General features: G+C 44.6%; 2 long non-coding RNA genes and 1 other non-coding gene across 3 annotated transcripts; all 3 read left to right on the top strand.

Annotated features, from left to right (window-relative positions):
• Nucleotides 1–82: 82 nt before the first annotated feature.
• LOC109492280 lies at nt 83–3,646 on the top strand. Its single transcript, XR_002146133.3, has 2 exons — nt 83–393; nt 3,193–3,646. It is a non-coding gene; the product is annotated as an uncharacterized LOC109492280 (long non-coding RNA).
• Nucleotides 3,023–3,093, top strand: LOC111557038. Its single transcript, XR_002736786.1, has one exon. It is a non-coding gene; the product is annotated as a small nucleolar RNA SNORD123 (small nucleolar RNA).
• A 345-nt stretch (nt 3,647–3,991) lies between the features above and the next one.
• Nucleotides 3,992–15,726, top strand: LOC123380493. The gene is made up of 3 exons (XR_006586339.1): nt 3,992–4,393; nt 12,435–12,487; nt 12,623–15,726. It is a non-coding gene; the product is annotated as an uncharacterized LOC123380493 (long non-coding RNA).
• Nucleotides 15,727–18,869: the final 3,143 nt, after the last annotated feature.

Raw genomic sequence — 18,869 nt, 5'->3', positions numbered from 1 at the left:
GCCCCGGCCCCGCCCCCGCCGCCGCGCCTCCTCCTCCCCTCCCCGCGCGGGTGAAACCCGAGCGCCCCACCCCGCGCCTGACCTCCCCGGGCCCCGCCCCCGCCGCTGCCCTTCCCGGGACGGGACCCCCTCCTCGCCCGCTTGCCCCCTGCACCCCAGCGGCCCCCCTCCTTCCTCCCTGTTGCGAGTGCGCCCGAGCGTTGACTTTTCGGTGACTCCCTTTCCCCCGCCTCGCAGAGACCTTCTGTGGCTCCCCGCCCCCCCCATCCGGCCTCTCAGACGTGGCTCCTGGAGGCAGGGGGTGGGGTGGGGGGAAGAAGGTATAAAGGGCGGGAGACCTCGCGGGCCGAGACCCGAGACGTGGCGCGCCCACCCTGCCGGCCTCATCTCCAGGTACGTGCGCGTCCCCCGGCCGAATCTGGCCATGTGGGCGGGGGGTGGGGGGGGGTGGGCAGGGGCGGCCTGGGCCTCCGGGACTCCGAGTTTGTGATTTTGTTCGTTTTGTGTGACATCCACATGTGTGCTCTGAGCTGGAAACTCCTAAAAGACCGAGGGTTGCTTCGGGTTCTTGGAGGAGCTATTTTAGGGTGCACCTCCCGGCTAGTTCGGCTGAACTTCAGTGGAATGAAGTTAGAGAAATGAACAAATCCGACCAACCAAGGGAGGCAAGTCAGGGGGCTCCCCAGGGAGCCACGCGGAAAAGAAAGCCTCGGAGGGATAAAGTCAACTTGTCCAATTCTGGACCAAATGTTACTTGTTGCACTTTTGTCGGATCTTTCGGCCTGTGGAGCAAGTGTAAAAGTGAAAAGATTCATGACTGGAAAGCATAGTACTTTTCAAAACGCCTAGAATTTGATACTTTGTTGCAAAACTTCCGTTTGGAACCCAGAGGGGTCGGGGGTGACTCTTCCCTCTGGATGGGGGTGGGGAACGGTATCTCAGGGCCCTGTTTATCCAGATCTCGGCCTCATTTGCCTCAGAAGGTGGCTTTGAAGTTTCCCTTGCATAAGGAAGTGCATGAATGCTCCCACCGCTGTCCCCTCTGCAGTGACATAGGATGCCCCTATGGCCCACATTCACACAACCGCTACAGGGTCTGGTTCTTGGGATTTGTCTGACGCGGAAGGGCCCGGTGTGCCCTAACTGTGCCAGTGAGCTCATCTCTAAAACAAAGAACACATCCCTGGCTGTGAGGCGTCGTGGCTCACGCAGTAGCCACGCAGATCCAAGAGGAGGACAATAGAAACAAATACAAAGTGACATTGATTTGTCTTTATCGTCTAGAAATATTTTTTATATAAAAGATAATTCTGAATTGCTTTTCATAAAAGCAATTCCGAAGGTTTCCGTGGAAGCTCAACCCAGCCCCAAATCTCCAGTTTCTCTCTCTCACGGCGGGTACTCAAGGGCTCACTCGGATTTCCTGTAAGACATCCAGAGGAAATGTCAGTGTTGGAGGGCCTCTTTGAAGAAGGATTGTTTCCTGAGTTGTGCTGGGGGCACTCCGCCTGGTGCAGGGCAGCTGCCTGGCTCCTGGAGACTTAATGGAAAGCTTAACACTTCCTTCTGGGCTTGGCACGAAGGACACTTGCTCCTTCCTAACCTTCCCATTGATTCTTCTGCCTACGTGGCACAAGGGCCTTGAAGCCCTCCCTGGGAGGAGGCTGGGCAAGGTCTAGCCTGGCTGTTCTGCTCCTGGGGAGTTGGAGGAAGCGGAGGGACGACACTACCTTACGCCTGACCTTGCAGCCTTTGAGTGAGTGAGGGGACCTGTAGAGCCCCAGCCATCAGGAAAAAGGGAGGCAGAAATGAGGACCCGTGTGTTTAGCTAATCCTTGTCAGTGCACCTCAACATCATTACAGTTAAAGGCCTGCACACTTTCAAAAAAAATGCTTGGCATATAGAGAGTTAAGCACTGGGAAGAAAATACCTTTCTACACCATACCCCAGGAGGGATCATAGCATCATGTTTAATATGTAACTTTATGTGTATGTGGGGCGGGAGTCGATTTTATATGCAATGTACGGGCTATAAGGAAGCAGTTAGAATGTGTATATTTCATGATAACGAATTGCAAGCAAATTAATAATAAGAATGAGATCGTGCATCCTTAGTTTAAAGTGAAATGGACCCACACTGCTGGTGATTTCACCTTGTTACCTGGGGAAAGCCCCTTTACTTCTCTGAGCTAGTCTTTTCATCTGGAGCTCAAACCAACCTGCTGGTAAGTGTGTCCTCTGTTGGCATGAAGGAGATAGGAGGCGATGAAAGTGAGACCCTCGCGGGGGGCCCAGCACAGAGGTAGGCTCTTTTTTTTTTTTTTTTTTAAGTTTATTTTGAGACAGAGCAGAGGAGGGGAAGAGAGAGAGGGAGAGAGGAGGAAGAATTCCAAGCAGGCTCCACACTCATGAACTCCAAACTCATGAACGGTGAGATCATGACCAGGGCAGAAACCAAGAGCCGGACGCTCAACCGACTGAGCCACCCAGGCGCTCCAGAAGTAGGCTCTTCACAAAGAAGATTATTTTATTTTTTTTTCAACGTTTATTTATTTTTCGGACAGAGAGAGACAGAGCATGAACGGGGGAGGGGCAGAGAGAGAGAGAGACACAGAATCGGAAACAGGCTCCAGGCTACGAGCCATCAGCCCAGAGCCTGATGCGGGGCTCGAACTCACGGACCGCGAGATCGTGACCTGGCTGAAGTCGGACGCTTAACCGACTGTGCCACCCAGGCGCCCCACAAAGAAGATTATTTTAAAGAATCCATAGATGTTTCCTTTTTCCAAATGAAATTTCTGAGGTTTTTTTTTCTTTCTTTGAGAAGTCATTCCTCATTGAAGAACTACCTACATGAAGCTGCCTCTCATCGTACCGTAAAGCTAGAGGTGGTAATTTCAAAACAAAACTGTTTAGTTCTCTTCTTTTCAGGATAAAATGAGAGCTCTCCTTGCACTGATTTTGATGAGCCATGCACATAATGTAAAAAAATATATATATGAGAAACCTAGCCCAACACTTGGTGAAAATGATGAACCGTGGGGCGCTGATTTCATGTGACTTGAAAAACGCCATCCATTTCCTGATTCACCTTAATTTCTGTGTCGAGATGTGGGGGATCTCTTACGTCTCTGAAATAAGTAACCAGTGTTGTCCCCTCTTTGTGTCTCTCCCTTCCGACTGAATTCCAGCCACGCCGCTGCCCTGCCTCCTCTGTGGAGCGGAGCCCAGATCGCCACCCAGAAGAGGCGAAGATGTGGCCGTAGGTCAGGAACGCCCTCAAAGGGAAACCTGGATATTTGTGATCTTTACGCCACGAGGAGATAGTGTGAATGTCATGAAAAACCTCCGTCCGGAAATCGTGGTCTCCAGGCGTCTGCATCGTCACTGGCTTTTCCTACAGAGGAGCCAGGGACGACATATCACAGTCCTCAACCACAGTGTTCTTGCTCCCCGGTCTTCTTTCTTTTAGATCCATGGCTTTTAAGGATTCATTGAACTGCTGGATCATCTGATCAACCCCATCAGTGTTTCTTTGTTTGCAGATGGCCACATTTTGGTGAAAAGATAGGCCATTTTATGCCACGCTAGGATTGCCTAGTGCTCTTTGCTGTTCACGTATGTAAAGACCCATGATTACGGCTACAGGTGATGCAGACTTAAGTTTTGAGAGGTGAGGAGTCTCCGGGTCGGCAGAGCTTAGGGTGTCCTCAGCCCCTACTCAAGTCCCTGGAGCTTCACCAGAAACTCTTTAGGGTTCTTTTACCCAAGAAAGGCTCACCACCGCCCTTTATGTAGCAGCCCGCTCCCCTGTAAGCAGACCAGTTTTATTCAAGAACAGCAGCCCGGAGGGGCGCCTGGGTGGCGCAGTCGGTTAAGCGTCCGACTTCCGCCAGGTCACGATCTCGCAGTCCGTGAGTTCGAGCCCCGCGTCGGGCTCTGGGCTGATGGCTCAGAGCCTGGAGCCTGTTTCCAATTCTGTGTCTCCCTCTCTCTCTGCCCCTCCCCTGTTCATACTCTGTCTCTCTGTCCCAAAAATAAATAAACGTTGAAAAAAAAAAATTAAAAAAAAGAACAGCAGCCCGGAAACCAGGACGCAAGAGAAAGAAAATATGTCTGGCACATGTGAGAAGGAGCATATGTGGGCACCGTACAAGGGGCAGGTGCCCGGACCTTACATAGAAGGACTGGATCCTCTCTGTGGGCACCTGCTCTCAGCCCTCTGCCAGTCTGCGCCCTGGACACTCGTCCTCTCCATTTCTCTAAGTTTCCACCCGAGTCCATCCAGAGCCTGCCTCGAGCTTCCCTTGTCTGGTCAGAGAAACATGCTTTGCCCCTGGCACCTGGGCGGTGGAGGTTGACCCAGCACAGCTTGACCTTCACACGACCCAGGTGAGTTCTTATCTGGGAACGCCCTGGAATTAATTCCACAGGTGAAAAACGCCTCATGGCTACATTCAGGGAGGCAGCCTACTTAAAGCCCGCCTGCTAAGAGCCACTGCAAAAACTGAAGGATACAACAGCCCGAGGCTACATTCAAGGAGAAGTGCTCACTTAGTTTTCACTCAGAAAAGTTTAGTAATTCATCTTGCTTCCAGGAAGGGCCTGTTAACGAAAGACACTGCATTTTACTTTAGTTTTACTTTAGTAAAACTTTTGCTTTTACTTCTGTGTATCCAGAGGACCAAAGTAGATTAGAGATCTGGAAGTATTTTTGCCTTTTCTTTATGGTTGAATTTCTACCAACCCAATTTCCGTTAAAAAAAAAAAAAAAAGAAAAAGTAAAAAATATCCATGCTCAAAACACCTGAAGTCATTTTTTTTTTTAATAAGTATAGTATGGGGAGAAGGAAGAAGCTAGGTTTAAAAGATTCTTGGAATACCTAGAGGAAATACAGATGGTTTATAGCATGGAAATAAGCATCCGTATGGTTTCCTAAGTGATATTTTCTGACATTGGGCCTTGTATGTATCTCGTATCTACAAGCAAATAGTTGCTATGCTGGAATCCATGTTCTTTTTATTCCTCTGTCTTTGGAAATAGAGCTTTGGGGGGAACTCAGTCCCTTTGGAAATAGATTTTCAAAAATAATGTGAGTCCTACATAGATTTAGGAATAAAATACAATTTGGTCTGCCTCTTTATTCCATCATTCAACGAGGAGATTAACTCATAATGACCTTGAGTTCAATGAAAAGAGTATCTACTAAGTGAAATTGAACCAATGGGCAAAGTGTCTCCTGAATCCTGCAGCAAATCAGTGGGGAGACGAGCTGTCAAGGGTCCTGTTGCCCATCTGTCAAGTCTCATTACAGACCCTTCCTTTCATTCCTGTTGCTGTTGCCTTAATTCAGAATGTCAACTTCTCTCACCCCGAATCCCACCACCTCATACTGGTCTCCCTGTGGCTCTCAGTCTATAACGCACAGCTCAGTGACCATCTTCAAACAGCAATCCAAATGGTCCTTAATAACACAGACTTCCTTGATTTTATTTGAATTGCAATCTGCCCAGCTTAAAAAAGAAATTCCTGAAGCTAGGTGAGACCATGGAACTTAACTGTGACAAATAAGACGTAAGTGGGTGCAGCTCCAAGTACAGCTTCATAAAAGGGGCCAACGATGAACACCATGATTTTTCGTGCCTTTCCCTCTCCATGGGGATTTCTGCCTGGAACTTGATTGTGGTAGCTGAAGTTCCAGCCACCATCCTGGACTGTAAGGTAACCTTGATGATACAAACCATGAGACAAAGACAGTAGAGCTAAAAAATAGAGCCTAAATGCCTGGTGACCCTATGGAACCCCCATGTCAGCCTAGAATAGCCTAGCTCCAAACCGTAACATGAGAAAGAAATAACATTCCCTTTTGTCTATCCAGCATTGTTTCTGTTCTGGATTTATCAGGTCCCTGCTGTCTTCCCTCCTCCCCTCCCTCATTCTTTGCTTTCCCTCTTTCAACCAGGATTGTTGCATAGCATGTGCCCAGCATATGGCCGCACATTAGGAACAGAATAGAGAGAGACCGAGAAGATCCCTGTCCTTTCAGGACAAGCATCATCAACAAAATGGCATTTGAGCTGACATTTAAAGGATGATTAGTGACTTAACGAGAAACGGGGTCATTCAGGGGAAGAGAGTGAGGTCCAGGGAAGAGTGGAAATATTAACTTTAGAATTTAACTCAAACACACTTGTTAAAATGCCAGGGAGAGTAATAGTAATTGCAGAAGAACAGCAATGGGTACAATCTTATTAAACAGTAGAGAGGAAAAAAAGATGAAATAAGGGAATTTGATCAATCCAGTAAAAGGCTGGAAAGAGAAGGAAGACAGAAATGGAAAAAAAATTGCAGAGTGGAAAGAACTAGTAGAAATTGGTAACCTCGTAACATTGCATTATAGCAGAATGCAGAGAAATACGATGGGAAAAGATACATCAGGCAAATATCAGTCACAATAAAACTAGTTTACAAATCCCAATATCAGAAAACTGGATTCTAAAACAAAATTCTTTCTCAGTAAAAATATTCACCATCGAAAAAAATTCAGCTCATTAGGAAATACAAATATGTATGCAACTAACAAAATGGCTTCAAAATATAAAAGGTAGGGACACCTGGGTAGCTCAGTCAGTTAAGCACCTGACTCTATTTCAGCTCATGTCATGATCTCCCAGGTTTATGAGATCGAGCCCACATAAGGTCTGTGCTGACAGTGCAGAGCCTGCTTGGGATTCTCGCCCTTTCTCTCTCCCTCTCTGTCTGTCTCTCTCAGAATAAATGAACTTTAACAAAAACAAAAGGATAAAACAATAAAACACATATACATACACACACACACACACACACACACATATATATACACACACATATATGATGAAGCACATTCCTGCCACTAATTGATAAATCCAAGGGGAAAAATAGTATGAATTTAGATATCCTGAAAAAAGCAATTAGCAAAATTATTCTAATAGAAGTACTAAATACTCCGGCAAGATTTACAAAACTTAAGCAAGTCTGGGGCCACAAAGCAAGCCTCGGTGAATTTTGAATAATCTGCATCATGCGATTAGGGTACAAATTAATAATTTAAAAATAATTGAGAAAACTTACATTTGTCAGTTGTAAGCCACATTGCCAGTAGTATGTGTGACAAAGAAATGGTAATGGAAGTCAGGAAACTTCATATGTTGTATGAAAATGGGACATTTAAAACTTACATAATGTAGCTAAAGTAGTATTTACAGAGAAATTTAGCCTTGAGCACTTGTATTAGGAAAGAGGCGCTGAAATTAACAAGACAAATGCCCAACTCATTAGGAACAAAGCAAGGGAAAGAACATAGTTATTAATATCACATATTAATAAGATAAACTACAAAGTTACAAGACAGCAAAACTAAGCTGTTTAAAAAATAATAAAATACCAATAAAATAAGCAAACATCTGGCAAGGTATATAATTCACGAGAAATTTAGCTTCAGGAAACTAAAAAAGTGAAATCCAAATACATTTATCACCAGTAAAGAAACTGAGTCAGTAAGCAAACAGCAAGTAAAATAAACAAGATGGGTGATTTTCTAGGAAGATTCTACCAAATATTCAAGGCACAATTTAATCCCTAGTTTATAAAAGTTATTCCAGTGCATGGAAAAATGATAGGCCAAACTCCCCCCAATTCAAGGATGTTTTATCATTAGAAAATATATCGATATAAATCACCTCTTCAGAATTAAGAAGAAAAACCATATGATCATTTCAATAGCTACTTAATGTACTTCTATGAAATTCAATGTACATTTGTCATTTAAGAAATACTTCTTGGGGCGCCTGGGTGGCGCAGTCGGTTAAGCGTCCGACTTCAGCCAGGTCATGATCTCGCAGTCCGTGAGTTCGAGCCCCGCGTCGGGCTCTGGGCTGATGGCTCAGAGCCTGGAGCCTGTTTCTGATTCTGTGTCTCCCTCTCTCTCTACCCCTCCCCCGTTCATTCTCTGTCTCTCTCTGTCCCAAAAATAAATTAAAAAAAAAAAAAAAAAGAAATACTTCTTGGCTTTTGGATTAGTAATACGAAGGAAGTTGCCCAATTTGATAGACTATCTTTCAAAAACAGAATCCACAAAAAACTTGACATTTAATCATGAGAAGTTGGAGACATTCAGTTGAAAAGAAATCCAAGACAAGCAAGCACATTTCTATCCTTCCATGTGACACTGAAACCATGATTGTAAAGGAAGAAACAAACTTAATCTCAAACAATAGCATTGTCTCCAGCGAAGCCACTTAAGAACATCTACAGATAAGTAATTAGAATAGAGAGAAAGTCTGCAAATTTGCTACAAAAAAATCTCAATATATAAATCCATTTGGCTCCCATAAACCAGAAGCCAAGATAAGAAAATATAATATAGAAAAATTAACGTTAACAAAAAAAAAATCAGTATGTTACCTAAGTAATTTTGGCAAGAGGTATGTTGGACCTCTGTGGAAAACCTATAAAACTAAGTTTAAATATCTTAAAGAAAAAAATAAGATCTTCAAAAGTATCAAAATAAATTGATGCTATCCCATATCTGTGTGGAGTGATTCAGTATTTATAATGTCTTGAATATGAACTATTCATTCAGAAATATCCACGCTCCCCAAATTCATCCATAAATACAATGGAGATCCAATCAAAATTTCAACCAGCTACATGGAACTTAAGTAGACACTAACAGTGGTAAGCAGAGCAAAGGCAAATGTCTAAGAGTGATTAAAGAATTTCTGCAGGGGTGCCAGGGTGGCTCAGTCGGTTAAGTGTCCAACTCTTGATATCGGCTCAGGTCATGATCTCATGGTTCGTGAGTTCGAGCCCCACATCGGGCTTTGCACTGGCAGCACAGAGTCTGCTTGGGATTCTCTCTCTCCCTCTCTCTCTGCCCCTTCCCCTCTCATATGTGTTCTCTCTCTCCCTCTCTCTCCCTCTCCCTCTCTTCTCTCCCTCTCTCTCTCTCTCTCCCCCTCTCTTTCTCTCTCAAAATAAATTTTAAAATAAATAAACTTAAAAAAATAATTTCTGCAGAAAATGAACAAGGAAGGTAATCAATATTGTTCGTAAAGCTACAGAAATTGAGGCATTGAGATATTGGCATGGGGACAAAGAGCAATGTAACAGAGGGCCCATGAACAGACCCACCTATATGCTATCTTTGATATGTTACAAAGGGGCCCACTGGGGAGAGGTGCAACTCAATAAATGAGTCTAAGACAGTTGAGGACCGTGATGTAAAAACACTGAATCAGATACCCACCTTAAGCCATTTACAGAAATAACCTCAAAGTAGATTAAAGCCAACACGAGAAACAAAACATTAAAACATTTAGGAAAATATATAAGAAGCTATCTGTATGACCTCTGGGTGGGGAAGCAGTTCTCAAAATAAGATACAAAGAACAGCCACGCAGAAATGAAAAAAAATCAATATAGCAAACAACATTAAAGTTTAGAACTTCCATGTGATGAAATACAACTTACGCGCAAGCCATAGCTGGCAGAAATTTCCGTGCATACAAATGACAAAACATGGCAGACAGAATATGTTTTCAAAGTCCTACCAATCCACTGGAGAAGGAGGAAGTGAGAGGAAACTGTGCAAACGAAGCAGGAAGCTTCCTCGATGGCCAATAAGCAGAAGAATAGAATAAAACCTCCCGAATCGTGCTAGAAATGTAATTAAAAGAAGGTGGTGCCATGTCATACCAATCAGACTGACAGCAGTGAAAAAGTCTGGCAATACCAGCTGTCATCACATACTGGTCAGGGAAGCTATAGAGGTAGAAAATGGTACGATCACTTGGGAAGGCATTTTGGCCGCTCTTGTAACGTTGAAAATGGACACTCCATATAGCCCAGTTAGCAAAGTTGCAGAGGATATGTAGTATACTGCCAGTTTGTATAAAGTATTAAAACAAAAATAAATCATATCTATGTAATGTCTGGATACATACACAGCAGTGAAATAGCACACAGAACTGATGGACACTAAATTCAGGTTGTTTATTCCTGGGCAGATGGGAGGGAGATCATGGGAAGATAAGGGTTGCCAACTTTATCTGTGCTTCTGTTTCCATGAAAAAAGAAATAAGGTAGGAAGCAAATATTGAAAAATGTTAAGGTTGGATAGAGTCGGTTCGGTGGGTGTTCATTAGATTATTATCCTTTCCCGTATGCTCATAAGATTTCATAATTCAATAAAAAAGTTTAATGGGAAGTAAGGAAGTAGAGACAGTAGGCAAAAGAAAGCTCATTAGAGCAGTTTTGTCCTGAAGAAGAACAAAGAAACTGGTAGCAGCTGGAGGGACATGAGCACACAGGGCTATTTTTAAAAGTGGGTCATTTCAAGCATATTTATACATTGACTGAAATACCTTCATGGACAAAGAAATTGACGGTGTACTAGAGAAAGAAGGTGATTGTAGGAACAAAGGCCTCGGAAAGATAAGAGGCAGTAGAATTTGTGTTTGGAGAGAATAGGGGTTGTCTCAGCATTGTCCTGGGAGAGAGGACCACATAGAGATGGAAGTTTTGTTTGTGCAGAGGAAGGCCTGTCCCTCTAAGAACTTTTGTTTTCCGAATGATGTATAAGGTCAGATTCACATGAAGAGTAGGGAGAGGGCGTCAGCGTTGAGAAGAGAAGAGAAGGGAAGCTACGAAGCCAACGTCTCGGAAATCGAGAAAACAAACTTATTGGAATCTCCATGCTACATTGAATGACCAGCTGAGTCCTGTGGTCATCATCCTCAAATGAGCTCCATCCACATGCTGGGATTTTCTCCAGCAAAGTTCAGCAGCTCAGGCGCTGGTGCAGAGAAGGCCAAAGATTGGGTCCCACCAGGAGATGGTTTCCCCAGGCAACGGAAAAAGAGAGAAGCAGGAAGGCTGAGGATGTTCGCAAAGAAGTGACTTTAAGGGTAGTCATACAGTGTAAGCTAAGTAAAAGGACACGGGGACAAAAATAAAGATGGTGTCAGTGGACTGGAGAATAAGATGAGGTCAAGGAATCATTGCACTGGGAGCCTGGAGAAGGATCCCCAGAAGTTGTTATGGGGGGAGGGTAGGTTAAGGAGGTGCAGTGGTCCAAGATTTGTCCATGACAATGGGACCAGAGCTGGAGAAGTTTATGGTTGTTGCAGGTTATCGTAGGAGGGCAGGTGGGTCAGGGAAGAAAGCCAGCCTCTTGGATGTGTGATGAATATAGAGATCAAAGTCACTAAGAGGAATCTTTAGTGAATGAGGTAGAGTGACACAGGAAGTTCGGGAGACAACCGTGGGGAAAAGGGGGCACTGCTGTGTTCATCTCACAGTTTGAAAATGCAGTTCAGAGAGAACGTGCCTCTAGGAAGCAGCTTGCAAACTAATAACCAGAGGAACCCAGAAGTGTCTGACTCCAAACTCCATATTCTCTTTCCTGTACCAATCTCCTTGTGCAAGTTTCGACACAGTAAACTTGAATAACTATACAATGGAATTTGATGTTAATCTTCCAGTACCTTCTCTGGACAGAGCTGGTCATCACGACCCTTAACTGATGTGACTAATCAGGAATATTTGGGGAGTTTTCTCACATACACAAGCCCAGGCTGACCCTGCACCTAGTGATCAGTCTCTAGGGGATGTGTGCAAACCTATGATTTTGAAAAAGCTCCCGAGATGAGTCTGATACACAGGTACTTAACAAGCATTAACCTCAGGTTATTGTCAGCACAAAAGCTCACCTGTCTTTAAAGCAGAAATGTCCTGATATTCCTGAGAAAGAAATGATCCAAGAGAACAAAGACTTAAGGGCCCAGTTGTGTTTTTCCATCCATGTCTATGCTATGGCTCTTGTTCCAAGTACTCTATAGAGCAACTCATTCCATATTAAGCTGTATTAAGAGATATGTTTTCCTGTTCAGAATCTTATGCTTTCACAGAACATTCTTAATATTTGCTTGTCTTGCTTAAAGATTCGCTAAAATACCAACTTTCACCAATAGGTTTCTATAAAATGTTTTGCTTATCTGTAATATCTTCTGTAAAATGTTGCCAACTTTATTACTCTAGAGATGGCCAATCTTATGGGGATCTCTCTTTTGTCTGTCTGTTGGTCTCTCCCTTTCTCTCTCTCTCTCTCTCTCTCTCTCTCTCTCTCTCTCACACACACACACACACACACACACACACACACACACACACCTCTTCTCTTCTGCTAAGATCAGATTTTCCAACTTTGTGCATAATCAAAGGGATAGCAACTGGGAGAAAATTTCCCACTGAGGAGCACCAAGAAAGACCATTTTGACCACTGTTTACCTCCCTTCTATCCTTTCTTCCACGAGCTCAACCAGCACAGACATGATTATTTAATTATGCCAGTATGAGAGCTACAATATTTATTTCACCTTTCTCTGCCCCCAGGAGATGATGTCATTCCAGCTCGCCCCAGGAAAACATGTCAGGATCTTGGGCAGGTGAGGAAATGGCGGTTTTACCTAGTTTACCTAGTTTACCTAGTTCCTAAAAAATTGTGCCGCACCTTCCAACTTCCACCCAGTTCAATCATGGTACATGGAGTAGGCTGGATTGTCTTCTGTTTCATTCCCTAGCTCCTTGTGCAGTGCACAGGACATGATTCATCCAAATGTGATAACTGCGTCGGTGAAGTCACAGACATCTGAGGCTCAGGCAGTCCTCAGTGAAGTGGACTCCCAACGTGCCATTCACGTCCTGCTAGAAGGCGTAGGTGGGATTCAGACAGCACTGCTGGGGGTATTGGAGGCTGGATCCTCACCACCTGCACTACTAGGCCAGGAATTGCAAACTTTGCCTATGAAGGCCAGGTAGGAAATATTTAGGCTCTGTGTAAATATGCGATCTCTGTTGCAATTCAAATACATAGACCAGTTGGGTTTCGATAACACTTCATTTACAGAAGCGGGGGTGGGGGGGTGGGGACATCGCCTCCCGCCCTGGGTTGGTCATTGAGACCTGCTCGAGACCGACAGTGGTAAACTTGAGGTTGCCTCAGAATCATCAGAAGGGCTCATTAGAACCAAGCTGGTGGCCAACACCCTCTTGAATTTTCTGATTCAGTAGGTCTTGAGTGAGGCCCAAGGCTTTCCGTTGTCAGTCTGTCTCCAGGTGATTCTGGTACGCAGGGTTGGGGACCACGCATTGAGAACCACTGCCCAGAGGAATATTAATACACATAGCCTGCACGTCACCTCTTGAAAGCAAATCAGAATTAATAGAACATCTTGCCATTCCTATGACTAAGTCCCTATCCTGTCCTTCTCCTTGCAGTCTTTATTCAGGAATTTTTGTTTTCTGGAACATCAGCTCTGTCAGACAGGGATTCTGAAGAATCCTGTCTTGTCATTCACAGTGCCTGGCATAGTGGCTTAGGTGCTCAAACATGTTTGCTTGGAGAATGAAAATAAAATGAATGGCTGTATTGCTGGGTTAGATTAGTTCCAACAATTTTAAAAATGTGATAAAAATACTAAGGATTTGGGTATATTGCTCTGACTCAGAGAATAACATTAACCCGTGGGGAAAAATCGTTTGTATTGAACAGTAGCTCATTTTTTCCAGTTCACACATTTAAGGAAAATCTACATTTTGAAGATGGTCCTGAGTTTTGTCCCAGTCATATTAAATGTAGCCTGCGTTATGAGTCTCCATCAGAAGAAACTCTTGCCTGTCAAGAGATTGTTCCTTCGAGATCGGGGACGAAAGGAGATTCAGGCTATAGGTTTCACTAAAGGCAGTACCAGCCTAGGCAATAAATGATCTTACGGTGGAAAGATTGGGATCAGCCTGACTGGACATGTCTAGAAATAGCTAGAGCAGAGGACCGCCTGCCCGGACTGATTTCCCCCTCGGGGTAAATAGCCAGGTGTCAGGCGAGGACCAAGGCACGTACGAATCTCAATGCTTTGGTGGAACCATAGAGGCATCAGGGCCCCGTGGTTCCCTTGATTTAGAAAACCGGCTGGGAAATTAAAATGTCCTCCGAACGATTTGAATTGGGAAGAAGACAACCTCATTTAGTTTCAGAGCATGACTTTTCTCCCCGCCACACCCCCAATTCTGAAAGAACCCGACCACAGTAGCCGAATGTAAAGGCCACTTGCTGTCTGCAGTAGGCATGCATCAGGGCTTTCCTGCGTCCAAATGTTCATTTCAACTGACAAAACATTCCCGGCACTTTAATTTTATTTCATAACGAACAGGCAAACTTAACTTCTAAGCATTTTTATTCCGAGTTTAATGGCTCACACTCCCGAGGTCGGCAAGCAGATGGAGTTGAAGACGAGAATGTATAATTGCAGATCATGAAACTGCAAAATTAATATTACTTTGTTAATGTCAAGATAAGATTTGAGAGCCAGAAGGGATTTTCAAGATCATTGATCTTAAACCTCATCACACACAGGAAGACAGTGAGGCGGAGGGATGGCGTGTCCTTCCCAGACTCACAGAGCCAGCAAGGGACAGAACTACGTGTGATGCCGCCTCCCGGCATCCAAGCCAGTCCTCCTGCTCCTGGGCTCCACTCTCCCCATTGACTCCTTTACAAGAAAGGGGCTCTCATTTTTCCTCTGCTGCTTTACCTTCCAGTGTACATGTATGGGAGAAAGAGCGAGAGAACGTGTGCACATCTGCGATGGGTATTTGGCTATAAATTTCAATTTAGTGCGCCGTTTTGAGATATTTCAGAATTTACTTTGATGTGTTAACAGAACATCAAACAAAATCCCCGATGGCATGAATCAAGAATGACTTACCCCCACTACGTGTAGTAGTAATGAGGATCTGATTGGGCCGTATATGACAGAGACCCAAAATAACAGGCACCAAAACCCTGGAGGTTTCCAGGTGTAGGGAAAATCCAGAGAGCTGTCATGATGATAATACCTCACACATACGTCAGGGGCCTGGTTCCTTCTCTCCATAGCTCTGCAATTCTTAGAGGGCTTCCCATGTGTTCATGGGTTAGCATGGTTAACTACCACCCTGGAAATTCTAGCCAGGAGGGAAGGGAGAGGAGAAAGGAGAAAGGGGGTGCACAATCCTTCCCTTGTGCCCATGCCCGGGAAGCTGCACCCACGTTTCCCTGATTGGAACTTAGTTAAGGGGTCAGACTTAGGTTCTGGGTAGCCACATGCCCAGCTAAACATAGTTTATAGCATTACATACTACAGAAGAAACAGCGGTTACTGCTTTCTGCCATAGTTGGCCACTCTGGCCATCCACATATCTGTGCCTACCCATCTTGTCACGTGAAGAACCCAGTACCCAAAGCAGGCAATCCCTAAGTCTCATATTGTGAGTTTATGGCACCTACATGACATGGTCCCCCACAGGGTTGGTCCCCTCAGGTTAGCCATAAACTAAAAGATAAGTTTCCTGCCCATTCATCGCATCTAATATGTAATGGTGGAGCAGGAGCAGAAGACCTCAATGGAAAAAACGTCTCCCACTACTGATCAGCACGGGAGTTTTGACCTGCTCCGTTTCCGAGCTGGGCCGGTTCACCCCTCCTTAGGCAACCTGGTGGTCCCCAGCTCCCAGGAGTTCACCATATTGATGCCTAAATGTCCATCAACTGATGAATGGATAAAGAAATTGTGGTTGATATACACAATGGAATACTACTTGGCAATGAGAAAGAATGAAATCTGGCCTTTTGTAGCAACGTGGATGGAACTGGAGAGTGTTATGCTAAGAGAAATATGTCATCCAGAGAAGCACAGATACCATATGTTTTCACTCTTATGTGGATCCTGAGAAACTTAACAGAAGATCGTGGGGGAGGGGAAGGAAAAAAAAAAGTTAGAGAGGGAGGGAGCCAAACCATAAGAGACTGTTAAAACGTGAGAACAATCTGGGGGTTGACGGGGGCGGGTGGGAGGGAGGGGAGGGGGGTTGATGGGCACTGAGGAGGGCACCTGTTGGGATGAGCACTGGGTGTTGTATGGAAACCAATTGGACAATAAATTTCATATTTACAAAAAAAAGAAAAGTCTCCCAAAGAAAGACAAATAACAGCGACAGGGACTTACTAGTTTATAAATCCTTCTGAAGAGCCTCTGCCCATGAGTGGCGTCACTTCCTTGGTCACCCTCCAGCAGACCTCTCTGGAAGAGCATCCTTGTCCATGGTCTCTCCTGGCCCCTGGCTTTGTCTGCTGAGAGCGCCCCGCTGGTCTCTCTGTGGTCCAGCTGGGATGTGCGCAACTTTCCACAGCGGGAGGCGGTGGGTCACCAGTCACATAGTTATGCAGCCTTGCCTGGTGGTTTCGTTGGCAACAAAATTTCTCAAAAACTTAGCGGGGACTGCCACTTAAACCTTTAAAATTCAGCATTTTTATTTCTTTGCCTCTGTGCTCTGCCAAAATCCCTTTCAAGTTCATGGGGACTAACTCGAGAGCGTCTGGAACAATAGCCTTGATGGGAAGGAAATTTCCTTCTGATGTCCCATTGTCTGACAGGAAGATTCTTGTCTGGGGAATGCGAGAACAATCTCTGATTACCCTGCTCTGCCTCCTGCCTTGCGGTCCCAGTGCGCCGCCTCCTGTCCCCGGTTCAGTCTGGGGTAGAGTTTGGATTTATCAACCCTACAAAGTCCCAAGAGGACACTCCCTCCACTCGGTTGATGATAAGGAAGTGAGTCTGTACCTCCTGAAGGAACGTGACTTAGCAGAGCTATGTTCCTTCCGTCTTTGTTTACCGTCTGGCTGACTTCGTTTTAATTCACCTCTTACGGGTCAGGTAGCAACCTGAATGCACCAACCTTCTGAATTTTCTGACCCTTTCCCCGTTGGTGATAGAATGTGTTCTGCCTCCCAAGATATTGTAGATGACCACACCCCTGAAAGTTTGGTCCACCCAGAACCAGGATCACCAGCTTCCCAGTCACTAAGATCTGTGTCTTCACCACCCACTATCAAAATGTTTCCTCTAGGGCTGCTTGGGTGGCTCAGTTGGTTAAGCATCAGACTCTTGATTTAGGCTTGGGTCATGATCCCAGGATCGTAGGATCGAGCCCCGCGCTGGGCTCCACGCTCAGCTTGGAGCCTGCTTAATATTCTCCCTCTCTCTCTTTCTCTCTCTCTCTCTCTCTCTCTCTCCCTCTGCCCCTCTCCCCAACTCACACTCTCTCTTTCTCTCTCTCTCAAAAAAAAAAAAAAAGTTTCCTCTAAGCCAATGACATCCATTTTAGGTCCTCACAAAGCCAACATTGTACCTCTAGTCTGGTCTATAGATTTCGGAGTGGGAGAGAGCATCCCAAGTGATGGTGACATAAGCCCAGAAGGAGTTTAGCTCCTTCTCACATAAGATCTGAACTGCTCCACAAGGCTCTGCTCCACAAGGCTCGTCAGGCACCCAGGCTCCTTCTTCCTTGTCGCTCTGCCATGCCTTGGCGATTGTCTTGCCTTCATGGTCCAACCTTTCTTACCACTATATCCACCAGTAATGTGGGAGAAAGAGGGACAATATGCCTTTGTTTGTTATGGCACAGCTGGGAGATTTCACCCACCCTTTCTGTTCAATCCCATTATTCAGAATTTAACCTCGAGAATAAACTCACTTTTCGGTATGGCTTGGTGCCCAGACAAAACTCCGGGTTTTTATTGCTGTAGAAGGAGGGGAAGTCAGTATTGTGGGGCTTGAGTAGTCTCTGCCACATGGTAGAATCTGTTTAAGGTTAAGCATAAATATCTAGGAAATAACCTATAATCAGTTTATAGATGTAATCGCAGTGTGACTATGCTAAATCTCCCCTATCTGAAATATTGCTGGTATTACCACCGAGAACATTATGGGAAATTCCTTATCCAAACCTTTAGGGTGACCTGATCCTTTACTGTCATTTGAGTCTCCCTTTATTCCCAAACAGGGGGATCCATGCTGGCTTCCATCAGACCAGGCTCTCATATCTGAAATGATACTGAATGAATACACGTTTAGGTAACTGTTCAAAGTTCATATTTTGGATACATCCAGTTGAACTCATTTTTATTTTCAATGGATATAATTTTCATTGCTAGAATGTACATGATCTTTTTTATGAAAACAGTGAGCTTGTTTTCTGTTTTCCTCTGGGGCATCAGTCCACTGGAGTATGCTAATTTTATTATCAGTGCCCTATTATTCTAGTGTGGTCTGAAGCTACTGTTTGTGTTTTTTGCTGGCTCATGCACATGGTATATTGTTCCTTTTGTGATTCTTGAGTTTAGATTGTGAGTTTGTGCTCAGTGGGGTTTTATCTGTGAAAATCCTGAGTGCCTCAGATTAAAATGTGTCCCTTGGAAAGGGTGTTGGGCATCCTAGGATTGAAACCAGACTGGGACTCCTTTGTTGTTGTTAAGTTCTTCCTTTGGGGATCCCAAACTTCAGGCAAAGTCTGCATGAAAAAAATCTCATGGTTGTAATTTTTAAGCAAGGGGAGAGTTCATCTCACCATGAACCCAGGAGGAGACAGCTTTATTATCTCTTTGCTAGGGAGTGGATGTTTTACATACTCTTTCAAGGAGGATGTAGACAATCCATAGGGCTGGTTTTCAGCGTGGAGGTGGGAGGAACAATTTTATCACATCGCCTTGCATGTGTCCAGGCCTTATTTTCTTTTTTATTTATTTATTTTTTATTATATGAAATGTATTGTCAAATTAGTTTCCATACAACACCCAGCGCTCATCCCAAAAGATGCCCTCTTCAATGCCCATCATCTACCCTCCCCTCCCTCCCACCCCCATCAACCCTCAGTTTGTTCTCAGTTTTATTTAAGAGTCTTTTAGGCTTTCGCTCTCTCTCCCACTCTAACTTCTTTTTTTTTTCTTTTTTT

The sequence above is a fragment of the Felis catus genome, chromosome A1 (genome assembly GCF_018350175.1).
Source record: "Felis catus isolate Fca126 chromosome A1, F.catus_Fca126_mat1.0, whole genome shotgun sequence".
Lineage (NCBI taxonomy): Eukaryota > Metazoa > Chordata > Mammalia > Carnivora > Felidae > Felis > Felis catus.
Note: the sequence above shows the minus strand (reverse complement) of the source record. Positions and strands in the feature narration are given on the sequence as shown.